At 39.1% G+C, this 15993-nt stretch overlaps 1 protein-coding gene across 5 annotated transcripts in view; it reads right to left on the minus strand.

Annotated features, from left to right (window-relative positions):
* The window catches only part of Dnm3 (dynamin 3), a 457535-nt gene that overhangs the window by 217773 nt on the left and 223769 nt on the right, over positions 1–15993 (minus strand). The window lies entirely within an intron of this gene.

Consider the following 15993-nt stretch of genomic DNA (forward strand, 5'->3'; position numbering starts at 1 on the left):
GATGGGTTCCGAGTGAACCATCTCTCACCAGCTCATGCCTTCTGTAGGACTTAGTGTGACAGACATGCTGAGGATACAGCAGCATCCTTCTGCAATCAGACCATTAGGTCACACTTAGTCACCCTTCCATCACTTCCAGTAAACACATGGTAGCTGAGTCACACTGAGCTCTCCCAATCCCTCTCAAATAATCCCTAAAGAAGGAGGTCGGTAAGAAGACACTGATAGGAAGCATCTTCACTGGCTTGCATCAACTATTTAATCCTATGTCAACCTGGTGTATTTAACCTGGCATAAACCTCTTCCCTCTATCATAAGCTTCTAGATAATGTACTCACACTTAATCTTCTCCATAAGAGCTTGCGACCACTTTTGAACTCATTGTGGTATGTCAATTTAAAAGAAACCATGTTAGGGAAAAAATAGATAAGTTAAGGTAGTTCTCACTTGATGCATTTTGAAACAGCAAATATAGTTTTGTACATCTCAAAAGTATCCCAGAAGGCAGGTACAAATGAGTTGTCTGGGCTCTAATTCTTAAAACAATACTGCATCCCATCATCCTGTTAGTTAAATTAAATTTAGAAAATCTCCCACATTGTGATCTCTGTAAGGCCAACTGATAAAGCTCTCATTTGAGAATCTAATATCAATCAGAATTCAGTGGAAAACAAGTCAGAGCAGCACTCCACGTTCACAACATTCAACAGCATACATAATCTGAAACAGTTAACAACTGGGAGAGAGGACTAGAGGCCAGTGAGCTGATAGCTTGTAACCTGGTCAAGCTTTGCTTGGCCAGTTTCAACAGATTTACTTAACCAGAGATAAAACTGGTCATCAGAATACCATGTAAACAAAACAAAAGTATTCAAACAGAATTGGGAGTAACCAGTGGGATGAAACAATACTGTACATAACAGTGTGGCTCTATCAGAGGGACGTTTTCAGAACAGAGCCAGCACAGCATTGCGGGTGCTTGAAATCTAAACTTTTTAAACGTTTCCGTAGGTAAAGCTATAGAACGGCAAGCAGAGAGCCAGCCAAAATAGCTGAAGGAGTCTAGGAAGGCCACATATGGAACTAATTACTCATGGAGAGGCCATGACAAAGAGCATTTCTCCAGACTTTTCATGGGGGCTTCACTTTCAGGAAGTTGCTGTAATTACTGCTCAAGTCTAGAGCAGCCTGCAAGCCGTTGACAGGTCCAGCAGAGGAGGAGGAGGAGGAGGAGGAGGAGGAGGAGGAGGAGGAGGAGGAGGAGGAGGAGGAGGAGGAGGAGGAGGAGGAGGAGGAGGAGGAGGAGAAAGGGGGAACCCCAACTTATCTGACCTCACTAAGGAGTAAAATACAAGAAAACAAAGTATCACAGGAAAGTTTAAAAAAAAAAAAAAAAAGGCCTCAAAGTTTGCCTGCTTAACAGTGTTCAACTTTCTGTTTATTGTTTTATCATCTCTCTATCTTCAAATTACTTCTTCAGCCAGGATCAGGCAGCAAATTTGTACTTCTACTCTCAGCTCACTTTCAGTTGGTCACAGCAGAACTGTACATCTTGATTTTTTTTTTTTTTTTTTTTTTACAGCTTTTCCATACTGGGGCCCACTTCCTGCCCAGTTGAGGAAAAAAATCTGGCCTGAAGATGAAATGACTGCTTAACATTACACGAAAACATCTGGTACCATTTTATGCACAGACCCATGTCTGAGAGCAGGCGATTCTAGCGGTCTCTCCAGCGGCACAGCGCATACCCAAACCTCCCCAGGGTGACATCATCCCATATATGGACTCTCCAGCCCAGCCCTCCCCCTTTTCCTGGTCCTAAATTCATTGCCAGTTCCCTAGTCTGCAGCAAATGTGCCACGTCAAGACTGGAAATCACAGCCCTTTAGTGTGTCTCAGTCAATGCAGCAGACAGAATTCAGGGGGGAAGCTGAACGAGACCCTGGTGCAGGAAGACAGGCTCTCCCCAGCCCTGGGACAGGATTTTCCACACACGGATGGAAGCTTCTGGAGATCCTGCTCCGTCGCCCCAGTGTTCAGACTACCTGTTCAGGACAATGCCGTTGTACAGTAGTCTGCACATTGGTTAGACTGGGCAAGGGCCAGCAACGCCATGGACGGCTGGGGACAAAATGTGCTGTTTCCGAGGAGAGGACAGCTGGGTGCTCCTTTGTTGAATCTCATATCCAGTGTTTCTCTTCACAGGTTTTGCAAACTAGGGACCAAGAAGCCCTCAGGGACTCTGCCAGGGGAGAGGACTGCTCCGGGGAAGACCAGCGGGTAAGGCCTCGGGGATTGCGTACCTGGTCTGTGATTGGGGGCTAGATAGGGATCCCATCATCTGTGTGAAGATGCTGGAGGCACTGAGCTGCATGACAGATACCCGTGAACTTAACTTTCAAAAGAGCAAGGTCGGATGGTAAAGAGTGACTTTCTGTATCTTTTTTAAAAGTCTAAATGTTGATTGTTCAAATGCCTTCTTAAATGTAAAGGTCTTCCACTTCAAAATGAAAAATTAAAAAAAAAAAAAAAAAAAAAAAACCTCACTCCAGACAAATAACAATAACTGAAGGAGACTTAATTTTGAATGGTTGAAACTGATAATTCAGAGACTTAAACTCGGGTATGAATGAGCGCTATGCATGCAACCTCTAACACCCCAGGAATGAATGCACATTGCCCTAAAGAAAAAAAAAAACATGTAATTTTCAAAATTCCTGTATGAACAGGGAGTTTTTCTGTTTACCTATATAATAGAAACACCAGAAATAATAGTACCTAACAATAAAAGAAGAGGCAGTCAGTGTTTTGTTTTTTGATTTTTGTTTTGTTTTGTTTTTTTACTATCAGACAATGCAGACGGACTTAGCCAGAGATGAGGGCCGAAGAGCCAAAGCCACAACTTACTGACTCAGCAACTCAGCAGGCCAGGGGACTAGCGCTCTATCTTTAGAGGGCTGACTAGATGCATTGAAATTGTTCTTTTAAAATCCAAGAATGGTTGGTACTTGCTTGTCAGCTGAGCCCTCTAGCCCATCTTTTTTTTTTTTTTTTTTTACAAGGCTCTCACTTGTCCTGGGTCTTTGAAATGATAAGGCACCGTCGTCTAGAAAGATGCTGATAAAACAGGAATTTGTAAACGAAGGCAAAAGTTTTCTTTGGTCAGTTTCCAGCTGTCCTGGAGGTGAAGGAGAGTGGGGGAGGTAGCAGATGGAAAGAAAAAAAAAAAAAAAAAAAAAAAAAAAAAAAAACCTTCCTCGGGCTGAATGAAAGACTGAAAGAGAAAATACTAGAAGAATCTGGGTGGCTAAGTAAGCTTGGAGATTTGTATTGAGGATCAGCGGCGGCTCCATTAAAGAAAGTTCTGGGGGAAAATGCTGCTGTACCCATAAAATCTCACCTTTCATTTATTTCTACCCCTAAAAAATTTCATTCCACATTCCATGGAATGAAATATCACCTGCTCTTTGAGCTTTCTGTGAAAAACGAATACAGTCTCTTTTGTCTTTTAAAGTGTGAACCTTTGTCTAAGTTACACATTCTCCAATAACCACCCAAAGACCAGTACAAACTCTCTTTAGTGAAATATTGTATCATAGCTGCATCTCTGGGTTTTCTTTTAACCTTTTTTTTTTCTAAAATTATACTTCAGATCATCCTCAAACTGGTGTCTTGGTCATAAAAATTTTTCGATGAATTATGGTAATTAAGTAAGAAAAATAGCGGGGACACTTAGCTGTTCGTCACTTAGGTGAAACAAGCAAAGCACCTTTCATTGTTCTGTGAGAGTTGAAGAATCTCATCTTAATTATTTTTAAAAGAAGAGTTGAGATTTCAAAAAAAAAATCTCACTTTGTTTACACAGAAAGCTAAAACTACTATTAGTTCACTTATAGAAGTTTGTTTGTTTCAGGAAACACACTTTCCTGACTAAATGCATCACAAAAGAGGACAGACAAGAAGCACGTGGGTCTTATTTAATATTTCTCTAATTTTGAGGGTCTATTTTACTCTAGAAATAATTGAATTGTATAACTTGTTTTTATTTAATGTATATTTAATTTAAAATTTTCTTTCCATATTAAATGTCTTTTTTTTTTTTTTTTTTTTTTAATTTCAAGAAGAATAACCTTTCTTTACAGGTTCCTTACCTATGTCTCCCAGGGGACACTTTTTAATCCGAAGATATAAAGGTCTTAAGGGTGATTCTCCTGTAAGTTCAACAGTAAAAAGTAACAATTTCTTTGTAAACCCGGAGTCCCTGACTGTACTTGGGTGAAGTTCTAACACGCCATTTGCAAGGAAAATTCTAAATGAATGAAGGGGAGTAGTACTTAATTTTAAATGTATGAGTTACATTAAAAATGCAAAAAAAAATTGTTTGATAACCCTCTACTGAATGAAGACAGGGTGTTAAGTCTGTTTGCTGGTGGATATAGCCCTTACAGACACATTAGGATACAAATAGCCATATCAGTCCCAAAATAATTAGAATAATGTCTAATTTTATTCCAATATTACTTCCAAAGAGGATATACAAATATTTTAGGGATTACAGAATCTAGTGCAGAAGAGAGTAACCAGCAGCAAGCATCTTCCACGGGACACTATGGTAAGTCTAAATAGAAAACTGAAACATTGTAGGTGCTCATAAAAAGGAAACTGTCTGCAGGGTCTGTCCAACTTTCACTTTAGTGAAAATTGTGTCCTTGTTTCTTATTTCAGAGTGGATGATTGATAAGCTAGGCTAGGTACTGAAGTCAAAAGGATCTTTTTAACCATCAAAGAGAAAGGAAATTCTGAGCTACAGCCTCAACACTGTCACTTTAGAGTCTGTTTAATTTCTCAAAACATTTTTTTTTTTCAAAAACCATAGATCTCAAAATCAAAGAAAGTTTGTTTGTACAGGGACAGAGTGTGTCACGGATTGCTCTCGTCCAATTAGTTAACATGCTAACCCTCCTTCCTGCTTGCCACTGAGCCTTTGGCTTGGAGAATGCGTTTGTTTTTAAAAGACAATCTCCCCTCACCTTTTGCCTATGGACCACCCAAGTATTTTACTCTATGGGAAAGAGAAAGCTTAGGCATAAAAGATACCACGAAAATAATGCCCTACCCCAACCCGGGTTGGAGTCTAAAGCTGATATGGGAAGAAGAAACTACAAGTTGTTGAAGAAGTTAAAAGAGTCACTCACCCACAAATGCCCATTGTCAGTAAAGGTAGCTGAAGTTCCCAGTGGGCCTGTAAGGGAACCCTCTTTAAAATCAACCTTTTCTCTTACCTCAGGACAATAGCCCACCCACCACCAGGATGTCCAAATAGTAACTATGAGACCATCATATAGAGATCCCAGTTTGAAATAACTGGGAGGCCAGACTCTAGCCTGAGGCAAGTAAAGGCAGAAACCTCCCAAATCTGTTTTTTACCTTGGTGTCCTGCAGATGATGTAGATATAAATGTTTAGCCTCTTTTCAAAGGACTTAACACTGAGTTTTCTATTTTTTTTTAAATCATCTATAAGTTAAGGAAAATAATCAAGTCTTTACTTTGTATCTTCTGACTTACTATGATAGCTGTTTTACTAAGGTTGCTATGGTTCAATTTTCCTGCTAGAGATTTAGAATATATTTCTTTTCTTACATTTCTGTCTTGAGACACGGCACCATAAACACATTAATTTGACAACTACATGGTAGTATTTTCATCTTTTAGATCAAGACTTTTAAGTAGTAATCAGGTAAGTATGACTTGGGACGCAGGGTCAGGGAAGTCTTTCTGATTTTTTTTTTAACGTGTCTGGAGCAGATTTAAATAGTTATAAATTATGATGGTGCTACATATTTACTATAAATATTTTTAATCTATCGAAAAATAAATAAGATGTCTTCAAATCTCATGAATAAAATAATTATCTTCTCAACCTTATTTTGATTTCTATTTCTCTTCAGAGAAACCATTATGATCGTCCAGGCTCAAACATTTTGGGTAGCATGATATAAATAAAACTGTTTCATACTGACGATAACACGTGGACTCACCTTTCTTTGTATTTTTCAGGCTGTACCGTTCCTTTAATTGAGCAGAGTAAACTGGATCAAATTACTTATGGGAGAGGGGAAAGGAATGCAGAATTAGAGTAACTTTTAATTGCTGCTAATACATTCTTTGTAAGTGAATCACTCTATTATGGTTTTCTGTTGTGCTGAGTGAAACAACAAACCAGATAGTATTTCAAGGTATTCCATTTTTCTACACTTGACTCTGTAACGACTTGAATAGCAGCCAAGCTCCTGTGATCTGAAGGGCTGGACAGCAGCACATTTATTTTCCTGAAGTTAAATAAGTCCAGATATAATTGCACTCATCAACTGTGTTAAACGGATACCATCTCTAGGCACTGCACAGAAATTCAAATGTGCAGTAAAACTATTCTTCTCGTTCTCAAAAAAGATTTTTATTGTTCATAAAACTTCTATCTGCTTTTTTTTCTTTTTAGATTTTTTTTCCAATTAAAGGTAAATAATAAAGTATTTGCTTTCTTGAAAGTTAATCTCTAATGTGCACTTCTCGGATAATAGTGTGTTTTGTTTTTTAAAGAAATTCCACTTTTTAGACTTTCAACTCTTTGGCTGTTTTGTGTTTAAAACGACAGGGAAGTTGTTAAATATTTCTGCATATGAGAATTGACCAAGTATATTAAAGTAGCCAGAGTTCCTGACTCAACAGGATTGCAGTTTACATCTGTATGCTTAACACCATTGATCCAGATTTTCATTTTGGGTAGGAAGTTAACCTTCCTTTCCTGTGTTTAGGTCCTGCTCTATAGTGATATAGTATTAACAACATCACACACACATTCAGAGCACTAGTGTGGGAAAGAACATTCTAGATCATGCCTTTGATTTATGGCCTCGCCTGCTTGTTAATCAAGTAAATATAAGCTCACGAACTGTTTGGTTTTCCTGTGGATACTGTAAAAGAAGAATAAAAGTTTGAATATCTTTCTGTTGTTTGGAGACATATATTTATCTCTAAAAGTCTGTTGGCTGAATTGCCAGACACTTTAGGCTCATTAATAATTTGAAAATGGCTGCTGTTACCATGTAAATGACAATGTACTTTTTCGTGGGCAAGGCTATGGTACTTACCTACTGTAAGAAACATGTATAAGCTTTACTCTTTAACTTCACTCTTAAGGGAAGCAGAGTTCTTGTGAAGAGAAAAAACATCTAGTTCAATTACTCTAAATTCTGCATGAGGGCCAGTAATAATAGGAATTGGGTTTTAACAAAATTGCCTTATGTTATTTTTTTTCTTTAAAATTATGTAAATTTTCTGTTTTTGACAAGTATCCTTGTTAGCAACATTTGGACCAAATGTATGAGTGTACTTCCTGAATAAAGTCAAACGTCTAACTTCTTTTTAGTTCCATAATGTTTTAATGTTTAATTCTATTGTGTGTTTTTCTCCTTTCCCTTTATCCCTCCCCCCCCACCCCCCCATATCACCAAATCTGGAAAACAGGCTGATTGTATCTGTCCATGAGCAAAGGAAACCTGAAGCACCCAAGGGCCTGGCTGGACAGAGTTGTCATGTGTCTGCCTGTCTACACTTGCTGTGCAGAACATCCGCTCACCTGTACAGCAGGCACAGACAGGCAGTCACATGACAACCCAGCCTGAATGACAACCAGCCATTGAAAGAAAGCTGTCCTCACACCATAGCATCTACACCGAGAGCTACAGCCACTATGAGGGGTTTGGGGGCCTGGGGTTTTAAATTGTTGGCTTATTTAAAAAAAAAAAAAAAACTCGTATGTAATCCTTTTATTTTGATTCGCATATTAAAACCTACCTGAAGTAAAGTGAGTGGTGCCTATGAAACCTAATAAAGCTTGTTTTTGAAAATGTTCCTGTGTCTGACATGGTCCTCTTTCCTCTACCACACTCTCGCCATTCATTGTCTGCAGCTTTGCTGCCTCCTGACACTGACAGGAAAATCAACTCAACAAAACCGTTTAGCTCCAGTTGGATGTTTGTTGGAGAAGAAATTACTCTGCTGGGTCTTGTCTATAAATGATTGTTTTTATGTACTGTAACTTTTAAATGGGGCAGTGGGGGAGGGGAAAGGAAAGTATGGAGAGAGGGGACAGAGTAAAGAAGTAACAATATATTCTGAAGGATCAAGTATTTCAGGTTAACAAACTGCCAGTCTGGTCTGGGTAAAAGATATTTTGGAATATTTCCAATAGACTTTTCACTCACATTCGAATAATTGTTTCTATTCTTATAATAAACAAGAATATTGAACCATCAATATCTCTGGGTGCCATGGTACACACAGATAGGCCACCATGTTGCTGGTTAACTAAGGAAGCTTTTCTAGTTCAGCCATAGGGATAAAATATAGAAATCTGATTCTCTTACTTGGGATCCATGTTTCTGGTCACGTAAACTCTTAACCCAAGATTTTCAGGCCTGTTGATAATTTCAAAAGGGCAAAGATAGGCCTGCATGACGTATTTTGCCCTAATTTTTGAGGAAATTTCAAAGTTTGTGTACTGATACAAACTGGAGAAGTGGCCAGGGCTAGCTTTGTATATGAGCATTTTAACAAAACAAATAAGGATAACATGTACAGATGGGTAAATTTAGAAAAATTGTTCTATTTTAACCTGGTTTATAAACATATTTTACCTATCAATGTTTCAAATTTAACTTTTTCTTATATTCTGATCAAAGTTTAAAATTATAATTTGAGGCTGCCCCAAACTATTTTGCAATGGTTGGAATAATAGTCTCAAGCAAACTGCCTTGCCCACAGGCGTTTCATTTTTAAAATGTAAGATTTAATCTTAAGGCTAAGAGCCCACAGTTTCTAAATTTTTTGAATTTTATGGTATTTGTACTAAATCTGACACTATACTTTCTTTAAGAGAGAAAATAGGCCTAAGTCATAGACAAAACTGTGCCATGAAAATATGAATAAAGTTAAATTTCTTGCATGTAAACAATCTGCACTCACAGAAACTATATCACACACACACACACGCACGCACACACACACACACACACACATGTCTGTTTCTCCTTTCTCCTCTATGAAACTCGTGAAGAATTACAGGGCTTTTTGCCTTAGAGGAAACTCCCATGACCACTCAACAGAATGTTGAATGCTACTTCACAAAACGTGAAGTATAAATAGGAAGTATAAACTGTTCATGAGGCTATTTGCATAGTCCCACCCAACTTTAAATGCTTTACATGAACTGCAGCAGACACTACAAGAGTTCTCGTGAGGAATTATTCTTTTGTACCCTTCCAGGACATGAATGTACCCCTCTCAGGGTGACACAGTGTGCCAGTCAGAACGTGAAGGAACTGGGGGTTAACAGAGATATCCAGCATAATGTATCAAATAATTTTTCCGTAAATCATAAAAAAAAAACCTTAAAACATTTCTGACTCTGCTTTCAAAAGTCTTGACTGTTTTATATGCACTTTAAATTCATAAAATAAGACACACTTGAGTTTTCATTCTTCTGGGAACAGCGCATATAAAGAATGTGGACTTTCCAACATTAGATTTTGGAAACAACAAACAGTAGTAGTCGGTTTGGAGTTAAAGGGTACTTTGAATAACTTTGAAATAGCACTGACCATTACAGTGTATTAAATAACACTTACTTTATTTCCTAAATCATAAATCTTTGGAGAATGCCAGGATGTGAAAATAATCCATCTCATATTTAAAAGCACAATGTAAGTTACTTTCTATACGAGTAAAAAAAAAATACAACTATAAAGATGAAGACTTTTAAGTTATATAAGTTGGTGTTTGATGTTTATTTGGACTTTTAAAAAATGAAAATAGCTAAGTCTGGGCTGAGTGAAAGATTTTGACAAGGAATGTGCAGCGTTCAGTGGTCTGGGTGACCTCCTTCATCACTGGGGCCCACTCCTCCTGTCTCAGGTAGGCACAATTAGAAAGTGTTACATGAAGAGGTGGAGAGATCAGCATCCCTGAGCTCTGCATCCCTGGGCTCTGCATCCCTGGGCTCCGCATCCCTGGGCTCTGCATCCCTGAGTTCTGCATCCCTGGGTTCCAAATCCCTGGGCTACGCATCACTGTGACTTTGGTCTCCTAGTTTTGCACATCCAAGCCTGCAACTATCATTTTCTTTCCTATTCTCAAAGTTATATTTGTCATCTGCTAGAGCTACACAATAAAAGCAATGCCAAATAAGCATCCCTATAAGGGGATGATATAATCTCCTTATCAAGCTATCCAAACATTTCAGCCCACAAAAATGAGGCCTGTAATTTCTTAAGAGTCCAAAGAATGTCCTGTTTCAATGCAGAATTTGATTTCCTTTGGTTGGGCAGGGTTAGTATAGTTCTGCTAGAAACACTGTTTCCCTGACTCCAGTTTCTGTTACTATTTCAATCTCTATGCTGAGCCACAGATGTAGAATAAGAATTGGCAACGAACTTCACTAGATATGAATGAGTAGTTGCTTCTCTTTGGCTAATGTAACTCTGGGAAATCCTGCACATTCAGATGTCCATCTATTTGCCTGTTTCTTGAGGATATTAAGAAAAATGAAAGCTTCTTCTCTTGAATCCAAGTATTCCTTTCTCTCAAAATGTACACCTTAGAAATATTGTCAAGAAAGTTTGCCATTGAAGTATTAGTATAAATTTATCAGAACTAATTTTTAAATGAGTTTTTCTTTTATTCTTTTATCTTGACTAAATTCCCTAAGAATTTATATGTGGAAACTAATAATAAGAAATTCAGCTTTTGCTCAAATGGTCTCAAGTCCAGGAAGCCATGCATAGTCAGGAGACCAAAACCCAGTAACCAATGATAAAAATAAACAAAATTCTATGATTCAATAATTCTCCTGTGGTCCTTGATAATATGATCACATGATGAAATTCTACTATAGCTTAGCTAGTCACCCTCTCACTATCTCAGATGTTCATTCATTAGTATTTGATCTGTTCTTTTCATTCTTGGATCTATGGGTGGCAGGAAGCGAATATAACAACAGCCCCTAGGTGCACAGTGCTTACAGTCCTCATGCGCCAAGTTGCCTTGTCAGCTTTCATCTTCCAAAACAGCTCTTACATTGTGTCTACCAATTCTCACCATCAGCTCAGGCCAGCCTAGGATGCCATGGCCTCTCATGTAGTCATGGTAACAACTTCTAACCCCCAGTCCAGTTTTTCCCTCTTCTAATCAATTCTCAGATAGATAGATAGATAGATAGATAGATAGATAGATAGATAGATAGATGTATATGTAGAGATAAATAGATAGATATACATATAGAGATAGACATATAGATATAGATATATAGGTGTACATGTAGAGATAGATAGATAGATAGATAGATAGATAGATAGATAGATAGAGTCTGATCATGTGACCTTCAATTAAGAAAAATTTCCAAGGCTCCTGTTACCCTGGCAGTTGAAATTTTTCATCTCTAGAGTCACTTTTTCTTTTGTCCCAGTCACTCCAACTCCAGTTCAGTTCTGCCCCCGGACACTAGTATGGCCTTCTCTGATCACTCAAAGCTTCTGCCTCCTGTGATCGCTTCACCTCAGACACTGTTCATGTCACACGCATCACTGGCTTGATTCTTTTCATGGACCATAATCAGCACCGGGCAAGCTTTGTGTTTTGTTTATGTGTGTTCTTTATTCAGACTATCCCCTCAAAAGGTCAGGCACCATGGCCTCTTTGTTAATAGTTTTATCCTGAGTGACCACAGCAGTACCTCACATATAACAAGGCTGCAAAACATACACGCTTGGGAATGCTGAGGTGCTGAAGGGCGTGACACTCACATGTCACGGCTGGCTAAGTCCCTTGTTCTCAGAGGTCTCTAAACATAAAGCTCTCATTGAACTCAACACCTGGGACATTGCAAATACACAAATGGTACCCAGAACGATGAAAACAATCACCACCAGGAAAGTCCAGGGAGGGAGAGCAGGCCTGGCATTTAAGCAACTGGGATGGCAACACGAAGTGCTATTTACCATTGCCACGACTAACTTGGCAGTGTCCTCGTTTCTAAAGCCAATTGGCATTTGTTTGTCAAAGACTTTGACCTTTTTGGCTGGACTGGTGTTGATATATGAATATACAATATATAGAGTCATAATAGAGAGTATATGTGCTCACACATATAATACATATAAAGAAGAACTTTAAATGGGTTATTCCAGATGGACACCATTAAAGGGTTAAATAGCAAGGTAAAGAGAAAGACAGAAGCCAGTGTGATGTTCTGGGGATGGGCCCAAAGAGGCTAAGGCTTCCAAAAGCATATCAGCATAGAGTACCCACTGATATAACTGCTATAGTGAGGGACACAATATTTTACATGACATTGTTAAAGTTGCTGTATTTCTCCTGTGAGTACTCAGCAAAGACAAGTGCTATAACCACCCTTATGTTATTGTTTTGATAGAATTCAAAGAGCTATGTGCCAGTCATCTCAGATCCCAAGTCTGAATGTCTGAGCTCTAAGCTCACCCTAATAAGTGGATGCCCCTAATCCTGCAGGCCTTGGCATGCATACACTGTCAGAGGGACATGGAAAAGACACGTCATAAACGGGCGTATGCAACCAATTAAAAAGTATGTTTGTGACCATTTGCATAGGAAACTCCAGGTCCGGGGTTCTTCTGCAGGATCTAGCAGTAAAAGACCCAAGGAAACACCCTAGGAAGGACTTAGAAACTGTTGTACTCTGAAAGATGAATCATGACCTTTCACATTGCACAAGCTCCAGTCTTGGAGTTTGTTAGAGACTAAGATATTGTTAAGTGGATAAACTCTGTCAGTTGTAAGACACTGCACTATAATAACCCTAAGAAGATAATATGGTGAAATTATGTTAGCTGGAACACAGGCAGAAACCTTTCTGTTAAAGTCATATATCTGTGGCATGAGTGAACTGTTAGTATATTGAACAGTTAAAGTACAGGTTCAAAAACTATCAATGGATCTTTTGTGTGTGTGTGTGGGGGGGGGTTTCATTTATAGATCCAGTGAAACTTAAGAGCAGGGTGTGCCTATCTGTTCTGAACAAGAAGAAAACAGGAAACGATGTTGCTATAGTCATACTCATCCCTTCGGTTGTCCTGTACTTGCCGTGCCAGCTCGGAAAGGAGTCAGTTAGATAACATCACTCCTAATTTTTGGTTAAGACATAGGAGACTCCATCCATATGCTAGAAGATAGACAGTGTGCAAAACCTAAGTGAGCAAATCTAATAGCCGTGAGTTTCCCTTTGTTACCCGAGCCTTGCCATTCTTCATTAAGAAAACCCAGATCCCATATACTTGGTGTCATAACATGAAATAATCAAAGTGAATGGGGAATCAGAAGACATGTTAGTCAAGGAATGATATTACCTACTCAGGGCGTCTGGGCTGATACTTTTCAATAGCACAAGTAAACATATTAGTTTGGTAGCAAGGCCTCTGGCTCACACATAGTTTATGAAAGCTTTCTGGGAAATCATGAAATCCCTCTGAGGTAGTTGGGTCAGCAATGGTCCTCACAGCTCAGTGAAAAGACTGAGGCTCAGAAGAATGGAGTGGCTTGACCCAGTATAGGCAGCCATGACCAACCCACATCCCCAGCCCATACTCATCCATAGCACCAGCTCTGCACAGCCTTGTGTTCCATTAGTGTCATCCTGGAAAACAGCTTTGGACTTGTTTCTTAATCGTGGGTATATTTCTTAAGTCATTTATCTTTAACACTCCCTCCACCACTAAATCTATCAAAAGTTAAATAAGACCATGTATTTTCACAGGACATAATCTATTTATTGAGGTGACAGTGAAACCATATACTTGCCTAATTACAAAAGAAAGCATGATGTGATGGTGACAAAAAAAATCATAATACAGAGATCCTCTATGAAAATGTAAATATGTTATCATTAAACAAATTAATGAATACAAAACTAATCCAAGACTCTTTCCCTTGTCACATATATTTGACAATAGTGATGATGATGATGATGATAATAACTTCTGAATCGGGCTTCCACCGTATGTTAGTGCTGATGTACATATAGGGTCAGTCTAAGGACTCCACTCACCAAAAAATTAGATCCACAAATTAAGGTAGAATGATGGCTTTTTTTTCCCCACACAGCAATATTCTATACTTGGGGGATTTTTTTAAAAGGTTGTCAATAGAGTCACCTTCAGCCAACCTGTAGTTGAGCTTTGGGGGCAAGCCCCTTCAAAACCTAAGCATCATTCACAACAGTGATGCCCCCGATAAGTACCATGCAGGTTCTAAAGGTCCGAGGTGTGCTGCTCAGCCCCATGTTCCTCCTACTTCCTGTATCTTTTACCCTCCTTCCTACTCCAGCTCCCAGCTGACACTACCACTTGTTGATCCTCTCCCAAAGGACAAGGAGCAGTGCTATCCCCCTCTCCTTAGCCCTGACTGCACACTCAGAAATGATCTGCAGAGGCCGGCAGCTCTGGCCTGGGAAGCCCGTGAGCAGGGTAGAGAAGGGCAGTGGTGGCTGCCGAGGTGTAGTGGGCTGAGAATGAAGGATGCCGGAGAGGGTTCTGCACCACTAACACCAACTCCTTGGAGATGGTCACCATCCTTGGGTTGGACACTATGACCAAGGCAACTCTTAGAAAAGAAGGCATCTAATTGGGGCTTTGTTTACAGTTTCAGAGGTTTAGTACATTATTACCACGGCAGGAGACATGGCAGCATGCAGGCAGGTGAGAGCTACATTCTAATTTGTATGCTGGGAAACAGAGAGAGGACCCTGGGCCTGAGGCTGGCATGGGCTTTTCAAACCTCAAACCTCCCTCCCTCCCCCCCCCCCCCCACAGTGATGCATTTCCTCCAATGAGGCTACAACTACTTCAGCAAGGGCACACCTTCCAATTCTTCTCATCCTTTCAAATACCTCTCCCTGCTGACTAAGGAGTCAAAAGAGATGAGCATATGGGGCCATTCTGATTCAAACCACCAGAATGACCAATATTACTTTTTACTGAGGTCGGTGACATGAAAAAATCTGAAAATTGTACCTTGAATGGCAAATTTTGTTCTAACATTTCTATGGAATTTGTGTTTCCATATCACAGAATCTTTCATGGGAATCAGGCCATTGTCCAATACTTTCCAACACACTGTTAGGCAGAAGACACGGAGCAACGGAAAGAATCCTGAGCTACAAAGCTTTTCTTCCAAGAAATGACAAAAGCATCTTTTGATGCTTTCAAAAGCAATCAAGCTACAGTAGGAGGGATTTTTAACTCTGACACATGTGTCTTTTGTAGCCAATGAGAACAAGGTGATCTCACCTGTTCATGGTTCTCCTCTCAAAGAGGACGCTTACTTAATGCTTGTGTGCTGTATTACAATCACCAATGACTTCACTGGTTAAAACATGGCTATTAAAATTTACAAAACACAGTTCAATTTCAACCCATGTCCTCCTGAATCTGGCTCTAAGATTTTATGATGCCTAAATGGCTGTATGAGACTAATGTTACTTTTCTATGTTGCTATCAGATTTAAATAAGCAATCCGTCACAGGGTGACGTTATTGATGCTGAAGGAGAGCCAGAACACCATGATTATCGTCATTTATGTTTTTACAGACATATCAAATTCTCAAAGAAGAAAATGTGTGTAATGATCTAATACTAACGTGAAGACCAGAAATCTCACCATGCCTCTAGCCTTTCATGTGAGGCGGTTACCATAGCAACGATTCCACATGCCTTACTGAGAGCAGTTTTCCTATTACCTTACATCTTTTCAACACATTAATTTTTTTTTTTTTAAAAATTACTTTCATTAAGTTTTACCAGTGACTTGATATTAATATAAGGGAGAGAGTTTCCAACTCCAGACCCAGAAATTCATTTCTTTTGGTCAGCAAAATAGGACTATATTTAAGAAATAAGCAGGAAAGG

Source organism: Arvicanthis niloticus, chromosome 10 (genome assembly GCF_011762505.2).
Source record: "Arvicanthis niloticus isolate mArvNil1 chromosome 10, mArvNil1.pat.X, whole genome shotgun sequence".
Lineage (NCBI taxonomy): Eukaryota > Metazoa > Chordata > Mammalia > Rodentia > Muridae > Arvicanthis > Arvicanthis niloticus.